Source organism: Aedes aegypti, unplaced genomic scaffold (assembly GCF_002204515.2).
Source record: "Aedes aegypti strain LVP_AGWG unplaced genomic scaffold, AaegL5.0 Primary Assembly AGWG_AaegL5_hic_scaff_1182_389_PBJ_arrow, whole genome shotgun sequence".
Taxonomy (NCBI): Eukaryota; Metazoa; Arthropoda; class Insecta; order Diptera; family Culicidae; genus Aedes; species Aedes aegypti.
In genome coordinates, this window is record NW_018734604.1 from 97,703 (window position 1) to 117,583 (window position 19,881).

Consider the following 19,881-nt stretch of genomic DNA (forward strand, 5'->3'; position numbering starts at 1 on the left):
TGCTGTTGTTTCTGCTGTGTGCTGTGTGTGGTTATCCCATCTTCCCGCTTTGGATTTCTCTCGCTGCAATAGGTTGTGGTCCGCGGCGATATTGATTGTATCACTCGGAGTGCTAAAAGGAATTTAGCCATCAAATCGCCGTTCAACCGTCATTAGCATCCCAGCTCAGGTCGCATATAACCTGCAACAGCAGACTGTGTGCACAAGGTGTGCGCATTCGGGGATCGACATCACGATCGAGGTTCCTGTCTAACTTGATAATACAAGGCTTGTCTTTGGACAGGCACAGGTGAGTGTCTGTCCAAGCATTTCATATCCCCCTTTCGGTACTTCCTGGGTCCTTTCGATCATTACAGCCACCTGTTGGAATTCGTCCGGCGCGCACGATGTCGGAGAAGAAAATGAAGCAGAAGGAACTCAAGCGACGCAACATCATGGATTCGATTAGCCGCATCGATGAGTTCCTGAACAACTTCAACCCTGAACGAGACTCCCAAGAGGTAGCGATACGTTTGAATCGGTTGGACAAACTGATGGAAAACTTCGAGGACATCCAAGGTGAATATGAGACGTTCGATGATTCCATGGAATTTTTGAAGGGTAATATGAGCATTAGGGCAAGGGAAGAAGAGCAATATGTTCGGGTTAAAGGCGGTCTTACATCCCTGCTTCCTCCCCCCGTACCAGTCGCAACGCCAGCAATTTCATCCGTGCCAGCAATCTCCCATTCAATCGGTGTGAAACTTCCAACAATCACGCTACCTCAGTTCGATGGTGATCTGAACGAGTGGTTAACGTTTCACGATTCCTTTAGTTCGCTGATACATTCGTCGGCAGATATCCCGTGTATCCAGAAGTTCCAGTATCTTCGTTCCGCATTGAAGGGTGACGCACTGAAGTTAATTGAATCACTAACTATCTCCGCCGTGAATTATAGCGTGGCATGGCAGTCTCTTCTGAATAGCTATTCCAACAAATATTTGTTGAAAAAGAAGCACCTGCAAGCAATTACGTGTCCACAAAAACCGCTTGCGAAATCCGCTTCCAAACTTTGTGTCGTCGTGGAGGAGTTCCAACGGCATGTTAAAATTTTGGAACAATTGGGTGAGCCAACAGACCATTGGAGTAGTTTGTTGGTTCATTTGCTTTGCTCGAGGCTTGATGAGCAAACTCTCAAGGATTGGGAGGAATTCATCTCGGCTGGTAACGATCCAACGTATTCCAATTTGGTTGAATTCCTCAACAAAAAAATACGCACACTAGAATCCCTATCGATCGCTGCTGATCACTTCGCACCCTCCATTCATAATAAGCATATTCCCCCCTCAAAGCAAACAAGGTCGTCGCAAGGTCCCCCTTCATCTCGAATCAACAGCTACGCTGCAACGGAAAACTACCTACCTGGATGCCATGCATGCAGCCAACAACATCTGTTGGTAAAATGTCCCGTCTTTAAGAAAATGCCCCTGAAGGATAGGCTGAATTTGGTGAACGCCAAGAAGATATGTAGTAACTGCTTTCGGGGAGATCATTTCGTCCGCAAATGTTCTTCTAAATTCTCCTGTCGTGTTTGCCAAAAACGACATCACAGTTTGCTGCATCCCGGGTTCGATTCACCAACTAGCAGCAACGGAAATTCAAACACTGGTCAAGCTCCACCAACTCAGTCAACCAACGTGGCACGATGTGAAGTCGAAGCGATCTCTGTACCAACTGAACAGTCGATTTCTTCCAACTCGGTATCGGACCCTCGCAGCGTGAATGTATTTTTATCCACCGTCGTACTTATCATTGTAGATGGGTACGGGAGAGAGCACTTAGCGCGAGCATTATTAGATTCGGGTTCACAATGCTGCCTAATGAGTGACCGACTCTGCCAACAATTGCGATTGGTTAGACGCCGAATAAATCAACCCATTTTCGGTGTCGGTGAAGCACAGATTCGTGCTGTTGGCTCGGTTGCTACCGAAGTTCGATCACGATTCGATAAGTTCGCCATTCCGGTAGATTGCTTAGTTCTTCGTAACATTACGACGAACCTACCAGCGGTTACAATCCCAAAGAACAATTGGTCCATTCCGGAGGGCATTAACCTTGCTGATCCCGACTACAATGTGTCACGGAAGATAGATCTGATTATTGGCGCCGAACACTTCTACAACTTCCTGAAGGGTGGTCGGATCAATTTGGGCGAAACATCACCCACGCTTGTGGAGAGCGTATTTGGATGGCTTGTGTCAGGAAAATCGTCATATACTCCAACTACCCACCCCCCACTGTGTCATATTTCCACCCTTGAATCGCTAGATAGACACATAGAAAGGTTTTGGCAAATAGAGGAGGTTGACACGAAGGTTCTTTCCCCAACGGAGCAGATTTGCGAGGATTTCTACAAGCAGACGGTATCAAGGGATTCGGCTGGCCGATATGTAGTCAAATACCCAAAAAAGGAAGGATTTTCCCAGATGATTGGTGATTCGTACCCCAATGCTTTTCGACGGTTGGAAGGTCTCGAGCGCAAGCTAGACCGAAATCAAATTCTGAAAGAAAGGTATCACGCATTCATGGCGGAATTCATCAACCTTGGGCACATGCGTGAAATTCCCCCTGACGAAAAACTACCCCCAACGCACAGTGAGAAAATCGGGCTCCAAAACGCGACTAAATGCAATATCTCAGCTGGGTAATGGTTTCAGGAAATGATTTTGACCATTCTAGATCGGAAAAAGGCTGCTGAATCGATTGGTGGCGGTCCCATTGACCGGAGACTTCGCCCTGGCCACCTAGAGCCCTGGAACCATCCTGAGTTCCTTACGGCAAGTAGAATTATTGGAACTGATATAAACTGTCATGATTTCGTTTTGCTGCGGAACAGCACACGACAATATTCTTGCATGGCGGATTTAGTGATATGAATTATTGACCATTATGGCCATTTCATGGTTCCGGAACTAACCCGGAACATCCGTAAAATTGGCAATATTGAAAAAATAAAAAGTTCTGATAATTCCTTCGTCTCTTGTTAATTAGAAAGAAATACTCTAACAATTCGTATTTAGTAATCTCAATGTTTGACCATTACGGCCATTTTATGGTTCCGGAACTAACCCGGAACATCCGTAAAATTGGAAATATTGAAAAGAAAACAAATGATCTGATTGTTCCTTTGTCTCTTGTTTGTTAGAAAGAAGTATTCTTACAATTCGTATTTAGTAATCTGAATGTTTGACCGTTATGGCCATTTTACGGTTCCGGAACTAACCCGGAACATCCGTAAAATTGTAAATATTAAAAAATATGTTCTGATAGTTCCTTTGTCTCTTGTTGATTAGAAAGAAGTACTCTTACAATTCGTATATAGTAGCCTGAATGTTTGACCATTACGGCCATTTTATGGTTCCGGAACTAACCCGGAACATCCGTAAAATTGGAAATACTGAAAAAAAAAATGATCTGATAGTTCCTTTGTCTCTTGTTTGTTAGAAAGAAGTATTCTTACAATTCGTATTTAGTAATCTGAATGTTTGACCATTATGGTCATTTTATGGTTTCGGAACTAACCTGGAACATCTCTAAAATTTTCCATATTGAAAAAAAACCTGCATGATCACTTTGATCATCTTATAATTCCGTAATTAACCCGGAACAACCGTAAAATTAGCAATATTGGAAAAAGGTGATCAACTTTGGTAAGCTAGATCTCAGTTATTTATGGACCTTTTTGAATGAAATTTTCACAGAACATCAAACATATCGTTATTCCAACATGCAATTTTGAATAAGTTTTACAATCACGAGTTTGAAAGTACGTCCTAAAGACGAAAATTCAAAACTGTTACACAATAACTACATAAAGCAAACTTGTCCATCTTGTCAAAATCTACAACTTTGCTGCAGGTATCATAAAACTAGTCCTTAAATTTATTTAGTTATGTCAACTAACTCCTCTTATCTTTTCTCAACTTATCGAACCAAGATTGACATGTAATTGTATGCAAGTTGAAATTGTATTGCTCCAAGAAATCATTCATTTTAAATGAAGAAAAAAATCATAACATTAGAAATTTAAAAAGCCTTTTAATTGACGCACAATTTAAAACCGGAAAAAATAATTACAATACCAGGAAAAAGTCTGGAAACTTAAAATAGGGTTCCGATCGCCACCCTGTAATATTCATTTCATTTCCCCATGAAACATTGAGAAAAATGCAAATTTATCGGCAAATACATCTCTTTTACAGCTATTTTTAAATTCTGAGTCAGTTCACATAATTTTAACTTTTTCAAAGGTATTTGGCAATTCATCAAACAAGAATTTGATTTGAAGCCCCTCGTGCCATGGAATGCAATGATAGAACACCGCAAATCAATAATTTCACGTCATTTTCAAGTCCAAACTGGGAAAAAGGATACCTGTCGTGTAATACCCATTCGTAACCTAATTGAAAATTATGCGAGAAGAATAATGGAACTTCCAACTATAAGATCAAGGCTAAATAACATTGCAAATTCCTTAAAACCCCCAGTCGTAATTGACTGCTTAATGAGGATTGCTGGGGGTCTGGATTCAGAAACTGGAATTTCTCAGTACAACCAGGGCAGTATTCTTGGTAGCGACGATTCCCCCCTATCAGAAAATTTTATGTGTTTACAACTAATAACTAGTTCTGGGGAAGAAATTTACAACAATCCTAACCCGCAATCAGATTTCTACTGCCGTCCAAGATCACTAAGCTGGACTAAAAAGACCGATGCGATCACATTGGAAATGTTCACCAAGTTTTATGAGGAGGTGAATGGAATAAAATCTAACCCCGTGATTATCACTGTGGATAATATTCGTCTTCAAATAACTGCAGAAGCGGTATATTCTTTGATAGACGACAAAGCTGCTAATGCTATCGTTGGCAATAAAAATACCCACGCCTGTCCAGTGTGTATTTCAGGACCAGATGGAGTTATAGGTCCATCATATTTTCACTCCCGGTTGAACTCCACGGAATGGTTGATTCGTAACGCTGCCAAAAAGAGGATTCCCAATAATCCAGCATTAAAGCATCCGGAAGTGCAGTCAGAACATAGAAGAATTTCAAACAAACTTGAAGATCGTTTCAGAGCGCATGTTGACCGACCAAAGCCAGGTGGATGTGGAAGCTCGAATAACGGAAATCTTGCTCGCCTTCTACTCTCCGATCCTACAGCGTTTTCTGATATTTTGGGAATAAATAGAAAATTGGTGGAAAATTTAAGAATAATACGCAGTTTGGCACTCTCATCGCAAAGGCTCAAACCCGAAAAAGTTTAAAATTTTATACGAGGAGTTAGAAAAAAACATACTGACAGAATTCCCTTTTATAAAAAAGTTGCCACCTTGCTTGCATAAGTATAAACACTTATCGGAGTACATCACCAAATTGGTAAGTGTACTGTTAGCTTAAAGTGTATAAAATATTATCTGTTTTTTTATTGTAGCCTAACACTATGAATTTTGTTGATGAGCATGCAGGTGAACGCATGCACAAACGGCATAAATTTTCGAAGCCTAACCTAGCCCGAAAAACAACTTCGGAAGATAACATGTACGATATAATGGTTGCAGCTTTGGCGTGGTCTGACATCAAAATATCGTACACTACGTTTAAAAAACGACGAAATTGCAACGCTAATGAAGACCATGATATTGATTTGGCGCAATATTATGAAGTTCATCAAATGGAGATCGAAAACAAAGAATCAGCACAAACGGATGCTCTAACATAGAAAGCTCTGAAGAATTGTCTAGCGAAGAGAGTTCAATGTCTGATAACGAATGACGAGCGTCATTTTTGTTTTAAATTTTTGTCAATGTTTGTTTAAAATTGTTGATTTTTCTTCGTTAGTATTTGATTTTCATAGTTTTTTTTTTTGTATTTTTGTTTATTAACGTTTATTGTTTAATTGTTCATACTTAATTAATGTTATAGGCATAAGAAATGTGACTAGAATTCTTAAAAATAACAATAAGAAATAAAAGATAAATATTTTGTTTCCATTCTCACATTTCATACATTTTTTTTCTATGTAGCATTTACATAATATGTTATTCTTTGAGTACCAATCGGAATTTTTGGAACAACCAGTTTACGAATTGGTGATTCAGATTTTTTTATCATAAATATGTCTCAAGAGGGGCATCATATAAGAGATTGAAGGAATACCATTGAATGTTTTAAATAACTACCTTTTACAGGACGGAGAAGAAGAACAACATATGATTTACTATAGAATTGAAGATGCTTGTTTTGCGAAATAAAATCTTTAACTTTGTTTAACTTTGACGTTTAAGAGAAAACTAATTATATCTTATACCAAAGACCTCAACTATCCACAACATCGTCGAATACTAGTTGGACGATGTACAGAAAACCATTTACGATTTACTAAATACGAATTGTAAGAGAACTTCTTTCAAACAAACAAGAGACAAAGGAACTATCAGAACATATTTTTTTAATATTTACAATTTTACGGATGTTCCGGGTTAGTTCCGGAACCATAAAGTGGCCGTAATGGTAAAACATTCAGATTACTAAATACGAATTGTAAGAATACTTCTTTCTAATCAACAAGAGACAATGGAACTATCAGAACTTTTTATTTTTTCAATATTGCCAATTTTACGGATGTTCCGGGTTAGTTCCGGAACCAAAAAATGGCCGTAATGGTCAAACATTCAGATTGCTAAATACGAATTGTAAGAATACTTCTTTATAATCAACAAGAGACAAAGGAACTATCAGAACATATTTTTTAATATTTACAATTTTACGGATGTTCCGGGTTAGTTCCGGAACCGTAAAATGGCCATAACGGTCAAACATTCAGATTACAAAATCCAACTTGTAAGAATACTTCTCTCTTATCAACAAGACATAAAGGAACAATCAGAACATTTGTTTTCTTATCAATATTTCCAATTTTACGGATGTTCCGGGTTAGTTCCGGAACCATAAAATGGCCGTAATGGTCAAACATTGAGATTACTAAATACGAATTGTTAGAGTATTTCTTTCTAATTAACAAGAGACGAAGGAATTATCAGAACTTTTTATTTTTTCAATATTGCCAATTTTACGGATGTTCCGGGTTAGTTCCGGAACCATGAAATGGCCATAATGGTCAATAATTCATATCACTAAATCCGCCATGCAAGAATATTGTCGTGTGCTGTTCCGCAGCAAAACGAAATCATGACAGTTTATATCAGTTCCAATAATTCTACTTGCCGTAAGGAACTCAGGATGGTTCCAGGGCTCTAGGTGGCCAGGGCGAAGTCTCCGGTCAATGGGACCGCCACCAATCGATTCAGCAGCCTTTTTCCGATCTAGAATGGTCAAAATCATTTCCTGAAACCATTACCCAGCTGAGATATTGCATTTAGTCGCGTTTTGGAGCCCGATTTTCTCACTGTGCAACGACATGTTTTCTCCCCCACCACCCTGTGTTAAAGGAATCGAGCTCGACCACAAAAGTTCGAGGCGTATTTGATGCGTCAGCGAAAACCAGTACAGGGTACTCCCTAAATGATGCGCTTTTGGTCGGTCCTGTCCTGCAAGACGAGCTCTATTTGATTGTACTGCGGTTCAGGAGGTACAGAATAGTTTTGCTGGCGGACATAGAGAAAATGTACCGTATGGTCCATATGCACCCTGACGATCAGCCTCTCCAATGCATACTGTTCCGCTTCGGCAAGGATCACCCTATCACCAGGTACGCTCTCACCACTGTAACGTATGGATTATCCCCATCGTCGTTTTTAGCGACACGAACGCTGCACCAATTGGCCGACGACGAAGGTAGATCGTTCCCCCTAGCAGCAGATGCCCTCAAACAAGATTTTTATATGGACGATTTCATCCGAGGAGAGGATTCCATTCCAGCGGCTATTCAACTACGGCAGGAGATGACGAAGCTACTCAATCGTGGAGGTTTTCGGCTGAGAAAATGGTGTTCCAATTTCCATGAGGTCCTCGATGGAGTTCCCGAAGAAGACCTTGCCACTCAATCGAACCGAACATTCGATCCTGACGAGGCAATCAAGACGTTAGGACTCAGTTGGGAACCATCGTCTGATCAGTTTCGCTTCGACATCAACGTAGACATGAAGGACGGGCCCATAACTAAGCGCAAGATTTTGTCGGAGATTTCAAGGTTGTATGATCCGCTTGGCTTGATTGCACCAATAGTTGTGAGAGCCAAGATTTTGATGCAACAATTGTGGATGCTGTCGCTGGAATGGGACGAGGAGGTACTCATCGAAATTCAAGCTAAATGGAGGACATTCGTCAACGAATTACCAAGCCTATCTAACTTCCGAATCGATCGATATGCTTTTGAGGAAGGGGATGTGCAACTGCATTGCTTCGCAGATGCATCCGATGTTGCTTATGGGGCGTGCGTATATGTGCGGACGGTTGGATCCGGTGGGGACATAAAAGTCGAGCTTCTTACTTCAAAATCCCGAGTGGCTCCGTTGAAGAAGCGTAGCATCCCCCGGTTGGAATTATGCGCTGGACAAATCGCTGCTCAGCTCACATCGAAGGTTCGGACTACTTTGGAAATTGGAGCGAATTCCGTTTGGTATTGGTCCGATTCTATGGTGGTATTGCATTGGCTCCGTTCACCACCCCAAGCGTGGAAGACGTTTGTGTCGAACCGTGTGGCGGATATCCAAATTCTCACCCACGGATCCAAATGGCAGCACGTATCCGGAACGGAGAATCCTGCGGATATTGTTTCGCGGGGAATGGCAGTGGAGCAGTTTACGGAGAGTCAACTTTGGAGACATGGACCTAACTGGTTGCGGGAGGGAGAGGAACGTTGGCCGGAACAAAATGCAGTTTGGAAAAACGACGACAACGATGAGCTTCTGGAGCGGAAAATAATCACCCTCGCAATTCAAACCCCGCCACCACCCAACCCAATAATTACCCGATTCTCTTCATACCATCGTTTGCTGCGAACCATTGCTTATTGCTTTCGTTTCATCAACAATGCTCGGATGAAACAAAAGGGGAGCTCAGATTTTTTAACAACCGAGGAGCTCGAGCACTCAAAAATTGCGCTCGTTAAAATGGTTCAAACTGAGTGCTACCACAATGAACTCCGTGCTCTGAAAAGGGGACAGTCGGTCGCAAACCAGTCCTCTCTGAGACTACTGAATCCATTTGTTGATTCATCTGGCATAATCCGAGTCGGTGGCCGGCTCAGACTGTCTGCGCAGCCATATGAAACAAAACATCCTATTTTGTTACCTGGATTCCATCACTTCACAAAACTGCTTCTGACGTCGTATCACCGCAAGCTGCTACATGGCGGTATTTCGCATACCCTTGCTGTAGTTCGGAATGACTTCTGGCCAACCAACGGCAGGAGGGCCGTGCGCAGCACAATTTGGAATTGCCACCGCTGTACACGTGTTAACCCCCGACCAATTAAGCAGCCTGTAGGTCAAATACCTGCAGCCCGTATCACACCTAGTCGTCCGTTTTCATCAACAGGTGTTGATTACTGCGGACCAGTATTGGTCAAATCGAAAATTCGACGTTCAGCTCCCACCAAGGCCTATATAGCACTGTTCGTATGCTTCAGCACTAAGGCTGTTCATATTGAACTCGTCGGCGATTTGTCTACGCAATCCTTCCTCTCTGCTTTACGTAGATTTATTGCTCGCCGTGGGTTACCCGAGCACATCTACTCGGATAATGCCACAAACTTCGCCGGGGCAAAACACGAACTTCATGCTCTCTACCAAATGCTCAATAATAGAACCGAAAACGCTCGTATCGCTACCAGTCTCGCAACGAATGGAATCAACTGGCACATGATTCCCCCTCGTGCTCCCAACTTCGGCGGCCTATGAGAGGCCGCAGTTAAGGTGGCTAAAAAGCACCTCGTTCGCCAAATAGGAACCAGTTCGTTACTGCAAGAGGACCTGGAAACAGTGTTGGTGCAAATTGAGGGGTGCATGAACTCCCGTCCTTTGGTCGCATTATCGGATGACCCCAACGACCTTGAAGCCCTTACACCGGGACACTTCTTAGTGGGCTCGAATCTACAAGCTCTTCCTGAGCCGGACCTGCGAGAAGTGCCAGTCAACCGATTGGACAGATACCAGCTAGCTCAACAGAAGGTGCAACAGTTCTGGTGCCGATGGACATCCGAGTACCTGAAAGAACTCCAACATCAAGCTACAATGAACCCACGAAAGGTCGACCTCAAGGTTGGTCAAGTAGTGATCGTCCAGGATCAACAGCTTCCGCCCATTCGCTGGCCATTAGCCCGCATCATGCATCTTCACCCTGGCCAAGACGGCGTGGTGCGCGTAGTGACCATACGCACCGCTTCGGGACTCTTCAAGAGGCCAACATCAAAGCTCTGTCTTCTACCATCCACCATGGAGGACGATATCGCAGGAAACATCGCAGATGATCCAGCTAAGTGAATTATTTTATTCTTTCAATGAATTAATTAGAATAAGATTGATTTGAAATATTCATTTCGGTGGCCGGTCTATGTTAGGATTAGATATTTTTCCTGAATATTATGAATTTAAATTCCAATGTAGAATCCATCTCCATAGTATCAAATTTGCGAACTGATCGAAACGCACCTTTATATAGAACGCATTTCTATTATGTATTTTTTTGGCGGTTTCGCGCTTCCTTTTTTTGCCACTCTCGCTCAGGCCGACCGGTCACCAGTTAGCCATAGTACAATAAACCACCACAGTGAATTGACCTTACTTAATAAAGTGCTCTTATTTTGCCAATAAATCGGTTTTTCGTCAAGTATTCGCGTCGTTCCAAGTGATCAGTGATATTTCCGAAAATTACGCCCGTGATTAAACCCCGTACAGAACACCCATATTTCAATCGAAGCATCGGAAAAACAAAGATTTTTTATCAAAGCAATTGCAAATTTTCTAAAAAATCTGAAAAAAAGATATGGGATTGGTTTTAATGAAGTTCAAGTCGGAATGGATGATATTATTCATGAAAAATTACACCGCTAAGAAAAAAACTGTTTCTGCCTCAATTTTTCATTACACTGAAAAGGGATTCTTTCTTTTCTATGGAACAAATAAGATTAGGGGAACCTGGTCCAATTCGGACCCTGTTCTAATTCGGACCATCAAGCATTTCTCAATACTGGCGCTACTGTAAAGATCGTGGGTACCGTTTTTCTGCTCACCGTTTGGCTTAGATCTAACACAATAAATTTGACGCCTTTCAGTTATTACGTTTGATTTTAATATTAGTTCATTGTTTTGAAGTGCTCAGGTGTACTGTCGGTTGGCGTTATTTCCAAGCTTCTATAAGCGACAATAATTATCCAATCTCTCTGTGTTATTTTATAATCGAATCACCCTAGCCTAAGCTTTCATCTGACCATATGGTTTTGATATGTCTATGCACCGTTTGTGCTCAACGAGTTTGAAAATCTCAAAATGTGTGTCGGTCCAATCCGGACCTTTTGATATGGTTCAATACGGACCTCTTGTTTTTCAACGTGTACTCAGTCTATTCTAAGAGCTCCACCCCGTGAAAATCTTCCCGACTCAATCGAAAATCACAGAAGTTGTAATATTGATTAATAGTGCCTTTGTTTCTGTTGCGGTCAAGAAAATGGCTTCGCAAAAAATCTAAGAAATGAGGTAGATTACCAAAAACTAAAGGAATCAATAAATCAGCAACTTGAAAAGCATCTTCATCAATACCACAGCCAAGCTTTATCCAAAATAGTTTGGCAATACGCTATAAAAAAACGTTTACGAGTAGTATATAAGAACAATACAGTCAACTATCCCTTATCCGATTTACTGTGTTTTTGTTCACAAGCTCGAAGGAAAACGCAGTCCCTTCAATATAGTGTACTTCAATCCATAAATATAAGTAGGTACTTCTCAAACTTGAATTTCCGAGACTTCGAGTCTGTTTATTGTCTGTTTCAGTTTCCCATACAAGTTCACCTTTTCAACCCGATATTTCATAGCAAAGTTTCAATGTGTGGAAAATTTTACAATATTCAACTTCAAAATTACTTTTTCGAATGTGAGTGATTCCAAGCAACAGCACCAAAATTTTGTAAATTTTTTAATTCATTTTTTTTCTATTGAGCTGAAACTTTGCACAGTTTTCCAGTTCCATCTAAATCGTCATTTTCCGATATCAAATCTTCAAGTTGAGTCACGACTAAGTTTTCAAAAGGGTGTATGTGAAAATGGTTCAAAAATATTCAAAAAGCTGCACAGCAAAAACGGTTCGTTCGATTGTTAGACAACTAAAGAAACAAAGTTAGACAACTAAATAAAGATTCCAAAAAAAATACACACAGTAAAAAAAAATTTTTTTTTGCTTTAAAAAACATAATATTTGACACAAAAACTCAAATATCTCAATACCCTATCGGAATACCAACGTAATTTTTTGAGGGAAAACGGTCCATTATATTAGCTATCTACCATAAAAATTTGGTGATGGTAAAGCAATAAACAAAAAAGTTATGACATTTCAAACATGTCACAATTTTCACATTTAGTAGAAAAAAAAAAATTTTCGGTGTAAATTATTACGGGAACCGCAGTTTGTTGCTGATTTTATTGTTAACGGCCTTGCGTGAATTAAACAAGTCGTTTTCATGTATTCATTAGTATTATGTATATTTTATGTATAAATATTATGTATATGTATAAATATTATATGTATATGTATAAATGTATAAATTAAAATGAATTAACAGATTACACGAAAACAAATTTTTTTTTTTTACCAGGATATTTTTTTTAGAGTATGATAGATGAGTTTCTAAATGTTATATATAAACTTTAAAAGTTTTGGATTTGGCCGCTTTCAGTCTATGGTGCTTTCGGTGAGATTTCGTAGCTCTTTCGAACACTTTTTTTCTGCAAACGGCCTGCAACAGTTGAGAAAGCGACTACTCATGTTGCTCGTTAGATTTTAATAAACAAAATCACTTTTAAGTTTTTACTGACTAGTTTGGTGTCGTTTGCTTGACTGAAGAAAAATTTTACAATTAAATCTTTTATAACCATAGTGGTAGTATATTTTTAGCTTTTTCGTGAGTATGTTCATGGTATGTACCTATCATGTTTTTGATGTTGTTGAAGTTACTCGCTTTCTCCCAAATATGATTAACAAAGTCTATTCTCTACCAAGGCGGGTCTATACCCAGGTGTAATCAGATTTTAACTTTGTGGAGAAAACCAGCGCCGAGAAAACCGACCTGCTTTACGTATACTAGATCACCTGGGTATAGATCCGCCTTGTTCTCTACGAGGTAAACTTTTTGCAGGTAAACTAGTCGTATACCTGTATAGAAAACTTTTTTTGTAGCTTTTGTCTTCAATATTAGATTTCTTATAGGTTTCTTTTATCAAAAGGTTTCAACACTATTGAGAGAATTTTTCTTCAGTTACGTACAATAAAAAATATGACACTATCAAGACTTTAGATCACAACACTGGATCGCGTCTAACTTTCTAATAGATGCTATAATAGTTATGAATAATTAAATAAAATATCATGAAAACAACTTGTTAACCTCATGTGGTACCCTTAACAAAAAATTCAGCAACAAACTGCGGTCCTAAAAAAATTAACAATGAAAAAAAAAAAAAAAAATTTCACTAAGTGTCAAATTTGTGAAATATTTGGAATGTCATAACTTTTTTGTTTATTGGCTTACCATCACCAAATTTTTATGGTAGATAGCTAATATAATGGACCGTTTTCCCTCAAAAAATTACGTTGGTATTCCGATAGGGTTTTGAGATATTTGAGTTTTTGTGACAAAAATGATGGTTTTTATTGCAAAAAAAATTTTTTTTACTGTGTGTATTTTTTTTGGAATCTTTATTTAGTTGTCTAACTTTGTTTCTTTAGTTGTCTAACAATCGAACGAACCGTTTTTGCTGTGCAGCTTTTTGAATATTTTTGACTCTTTTGAAAAGTTAGTCGTCACTCAACTTGAAGATTTGATATCGGAAAATGACGATTTAGATGGAACTGAAAAACTGTGCAAAGTTTCAGATATTCTTGAAATGGTCGATCAGAATCGACTTGCATGCCTCCGTGGAATCCCTCATGTATTTTGTCAAAATAAATAAAAAAAAGTTCTAAAATTTGAAAATATGTGTACTTCATCTCGATAGCTCCCATACACGATAGTCTGTTCAAAATTGAGTCAGGAATAGTTGATCGTACCCAATTTTGAACAAGTTTCCGACATATTTTTTAATGAAATTCATATTTCACTTGAGCTTGTTCTGACTCGAATTAGTTTGAAATTTCTCATACATTGAGTTCATTTTTTATGCTTGCGCTTACAGAAAAAGTTCAATAAGCTTTGATACCAAACAAATCTGAGTAATATTTTGTTACTAACATTGCAAATAACGATGAAATATAGGGTGGTCCGAATTAGAACAGGGTTGGTCCAATTCGGACATTTTGGAGAAGTTGGTTCAAACATGTCTAGCCATGTCCTGGTAGGAGCTGTCACAAAACTCTCTGAGAGAAAAATGTGCGCGCTGAATTGCGCTTTCTCGAAAACATAAAACTTTTCATGCCATTCATCGTGCTGAAAAGATATGGCCAAAAAACTGTTACTAGGTCCGAATTGGACCATGTTCCCCTATTATTTTTTTTTAATTTTATTTATTCAATTATTCAGTATATGACTTACATTTTCATCTTAATACTATCTCTTTTTTCAACCGGGAAGATTGTCTTTGGTTGCTAACACCAGAAGATTTTCGTTTCTTTGTATTATTAGGAACAAAACATGCTGTATTTTCTTAGTTGAGTTTTAAGATGAAAATGTAAGTTATATACTGAATAATTGAATAAATAAAATTAAAAAATATAATAATAATAATCTTGTTTGTTCCATATAAAAGAAAGAATCCCTTTTCAGTGTAATGAAAAATTGAGGCAGAAACAGTTTTTTTCAGTTTTTCTTAGCGGTGTAATTTTTTATGAAAAATATCTTCCATTCCGAGTTATACTTCATTAAAAACCAATCCCATATCTTTTTTTCAGATGTTTTAGAAAATTTGCAATTGCTTTGATAAAAAATCTTTGTTTTTCCGATGCTTCGATTGAAATATGGGTTTTCAAAGAAAAGGCTTATATGGTCATTTTCCACAAAATTGGCCATAACTCAAAAACGAAAAAAAAGTACATTTCACAAATTTCAGCAATTAATGCTTATGAAATTATCTTCTTAAAAATATTTTTTTGAGAATTTCCAACGAGTTGGAGCATACTTTTTCCAGCTTTTCTTTACGAATTTTCTCAACGGTGGAAAATTTTGTGGAAAACTGTTTCCAGTTAATATTTTTTTATTTCTGAGAAAATTTGCTTTCATTTTCATAAAAAAAAAACTTTTTTCCTACGATGCTTCTTTCTTGAGTTATGATTTTTCAAAGATAAGGCTCAAAATGGCACATTTGCACATTTTTTACAAAATAGGCCATAACTCAAAAACGAAAAAAAAGTACATTTCAAAAATTTCAGCAATTAAAGCTTATGAAATTATCTTCTCAAAAATATTTTTTGAAAATTTTCCGCGAGTTGAAGCATAGTTTTTCCGGCTTTTCTTTACGAATTTTCTCAACGGTGGAAAATTTTGTGGAAAACTGTTTCCAGTTAATATTTTTTTTTTTATTCCTGAGAAAATATGCTTTCATTTTCATAAAAAAAAACTTTGTTTCTACGATGCTTCGTTCTTGAGTTATGATTTTTCAAAGAAAAACAAAAAAAATCCAACTGAGTTTTCCGGGAAAATAAGCGACCCTGAATTTTTGTCATTTTTTTTTATTCATGCAGTATTGGACAAATCATTTGCAACTTTTTCGATTTTCCATACAAAATGACCAACTTTGATAAACTATATCTCAGTTATTTATGGACCGATTTGAATGAAATTTTCACAGAATATCAGACATAACTTGAATTTAAACATATATTTTTGAGTGATTTTTCCTATCACAAGTTGAAAAGCAGTAACGGTTTGACTAAAGTGAAATTTTTGACGATTTTTTATAATTGACATAACTAAATATGACTGGAAAAATTATTCAAAAATATATGTTAAAATTCAAGTTATATCTGATGTTCTGTGAAAATTTCATTCGAATCGGTTCATAAATAACTGAGATCTAGCTTACCAAAGTTGGTCATTTTGTATGGAAAATCGAAAAAGTTGCAAATGTTTTGTCCAATACTGTATATTGATGAGCCCTGCCTGTGGAAAAAGTTTCATGAAAATCTGAGACCCTTCGGCCCACTTTGTATGGAAATAAAAAAAATCCCCAAAATGAACAACTTTGCCTACCATGCCAAGTCTCTAGAACGTCACAATAAAAAGTTAGATTGTGGCATTGTATTCTTGTACAAAGCGCGTGACAGTTGACCGGTGTTTTGTCAGACTGGAGCAAGTACTTTTTAATGATATCGTGAAAACGTCCTCTAAGCATTCAGAATAACAAAATATATGGATTTTTTGCAGTAATATCGGAACTTATCTATTTTATCTGTCATCTATAATGGTTTCGTCGAAAAAATCAGGAATGTTGTAGTGCTTGACTAATCTTTCCAAGGACAAAATATCATCTTGTGTGGTTTTTCTGAACACCGACCAATTGGTTGGCGTTAAGTCAGAGTGAATCAAGTTACATTTTGCATTCTTCTTCTTCATGGCATTTCGTCCCCACTGGGACAGAGCCTGACTCTCAGCTATTAACTGCGTTATAACCTGATAGCTTTCTTTGCCATAGTTGCCCCATGGCCATTCTCGCCTTCGTAAATCGTGTGGCAGATACGCTGATACTCTAATGCCCAGGGAAGTTAACCAAGAAAAATTCATGCATATCACTAAGATAAAAGGTCGTACACAAATTATGTCACTCTCCAAAGGGGGAGCAAGTCAGGCAAATTTTAAGATGACTCGTACAAAATGCGTGACAAGGGAGGGGGAGGTGGTAAAAAAGTCGAAATTTAGTTTAAGTGTACTATCCCTAAACAGATTATCAACATCCTTCGACATCAGTATCGTGAATTATTCTATATTTGCAACCCCGAAATCAGTGGCTTTAAGATAGCTTGAAAATTAAAGCGACCCTACAATCAGAGCATTGAAGACCAGCAATATTCAAATAAGTGTTCAGTCAGAGTGGACCAAGTGAAAATCTTGAGTACCTGCCAACATTTTTACCGTATCGACCGTGACTATTTTTCATAATATTTATTATGGCTATAAAGGGTGTCCACGATGAAATTTCAACACACAAAATTGATTCGCAAAATTCGAGTTTTCATCCGATTGCCATCAAATTTTCAGGGATTGAAAAATAACTACAGTCGCCTCTCCACATCTCGATATCGAAAGGACCATCGCGATAGGGAGAGATCGAGACAAAGAACAATTATTTAATGAAGACAAGATTGAAAATCACTCCGTTACTAGGAAAATAATAAACAAACAACCTTCATTTCAAGTTTCTAAATTGTTCTGAATCGCTTAAATCTGGTCTAGTAACCTTTGATAATGTTCGAATCGATATATGGAGAGAAAATTAGGAACAAGCAATCAACAGGAAGACATCGAGATATCGAGATAAGGAGGATATCGAGATATGGAGAGAGAAATCGTATGCAGAATGAAGGGACCGAAGCAATAATCGACATAGGGAGAGATATCGAGATGTGAAGAGTCGACTGTACCGTTTTGATTCATATTACGGACACTTAAGGCTTCAGTGAAGTATAACTTAGCATAGAGCATACAAAATAAATCATTCTGTATGATTGCTCAGCGTTATCGAGCGTCGGAAACCGTTTACTTTCGAATGTTGGGTAAAGAATACGCTTACGATAGATGAATAATTTTAAATAAATCAAAATATGTGGCCTTTTCATGATTCTTATTCCGGACGCTTCTGTACTTGTTCCCCATAGTCCGGACACTTTGATTCGAATTCCGGAGAGCTCAAGAAAATCATTAATAGAAAAGTCAAATCACCAATAAAAACCGTTAAACCACTAAAGAGACGTCTAAGGCTGTTGGGCACTATAAAGTTACATACATTTGTATGGAAAAAGCTTGTTAAAACAAGCCTCGGGAGTGAGAACTTTTAAACGGCATAAATTGAAACATTTCGTGTGAAATGTTTCTCATACAAAGTAGAGTGTCCGGAATTTGTGGCTGTCCGTAATATGAATCAAAACGGCATTAAACTTCATTTTACCATTTTACTCGTATTTTATTTACAGTCCATACGCAAATGCCCGTACCTTGGCCTTAACCCCGGCAATAAAATTCTGCTCAACCTGTGAATCAACTGTTTTTTGCATGTAAACCCATACTTTCTTCAGTTCCTCGACTGTCTTCACTACCTTAGGTCGTTTAAGTAGGTGCTGCTTCATAATCGCCCAGTACTTCTCGATGACGCGGAGCTCCGGAGTGTTGGGAGGGTTGAACATTTTCGGCACGAAATTGACCTTATTGACCGCATACCACTTCAGCACGTCCTTGGAGTAGTGGCATGAGGCCAAATCCGGCCAGAAGATTGCTGGTACGTTGTGGCCTTCAGGAGAGGAAGCAGCCGCTTCTGGAGGCATTCTTTCATGTACACCTGTCCGTTCATCGTGTCCTGGGTCACGAAAGGTGCACTCCGCTTCCCGCACGTGCAGATGGCTTGCCAAACCAGGAATTTCTTCGCAAATTTGGACATCTTCTGAGTGCGGACATGCTCCGGAACGCTGAACTTATTCTTGGCCGTGAAAAACAGGTTGCCGGGGATCTGTTTGAAGTCGGCCTTCACATATGTTTCGTCGTCCATGATGCAGCAATCAACTTTCGTCAGCATGTTGAGGTACAACTTCCTGGCACGGGTTTTGGCGGACTTATTTTGCTTCTCGTCGCGATTAGGGGCCTTTTGAACCTGAACGTTCGAAGCCCAGCCTTCTGGACAAAACTTCGGCTTAGGTGCAGGTTCTTAGCCACATCCCGAACGGAGGCGTTCGGGTTTCGATTGAAGGCCCCAACTACGCGGTTGTGATTTTTGGTGTTGTACGGAATACTTTTTCCTTCACCACCTGGGCTTCCAATCGGTGGTCAATCGTTCCTCTAACCGCTTAATCACTCGCGACACTGTGGAATTCGCGATTCCCAACGTTTTAGCGATGGAACGATGCGAGAGATCCTTGTTCTCGTGATGAATGCGCAAGATTTTATCACGCACGAGCTGTTCTTTCGATTCCATTTCGGCGAGTTTTGATCACAGGACTTTAAAACTTGCGGATGTAAATAATGCACTATGAACTAAATCCACTCAAATTTTCATCGAATTCTACCCAACGGTTAAAAAGTTAGAGCAATTTCATAGTGTGGCAATTTTATCGTGGACACCCAGCCTCCTGACACCGCCCATACAACCCCATTGAAAAATAACGAGCAAACATCTCTGGTTCCTAATGGGAAATGGTTCCCACTGACAGCTCAATGTTTGTAAACAAATAACCGTTTGAGGAATAATAATCGATGATGGCGAAATCTGTTTCTCCGAAAAATGTCATTTCCCGCATAACAATAGTTATTCGAACAAACAAATGGTTGCAAACTATTGGATTGCAGTACAGCAAGTCAAATTGGGTTGAAATGATTAGCTAGAAACACATTTTAGTATTGGAGGAAAAATTCTCTAATATGATTAGGCCATTGTACGTTGTTGCTCTTGAGTTTGATGCTGACCACGAAAACATGGCTGCCTAGCACCGGGTTGTGGACACCCTTTATAGCCATGGACTGTTGCACGAG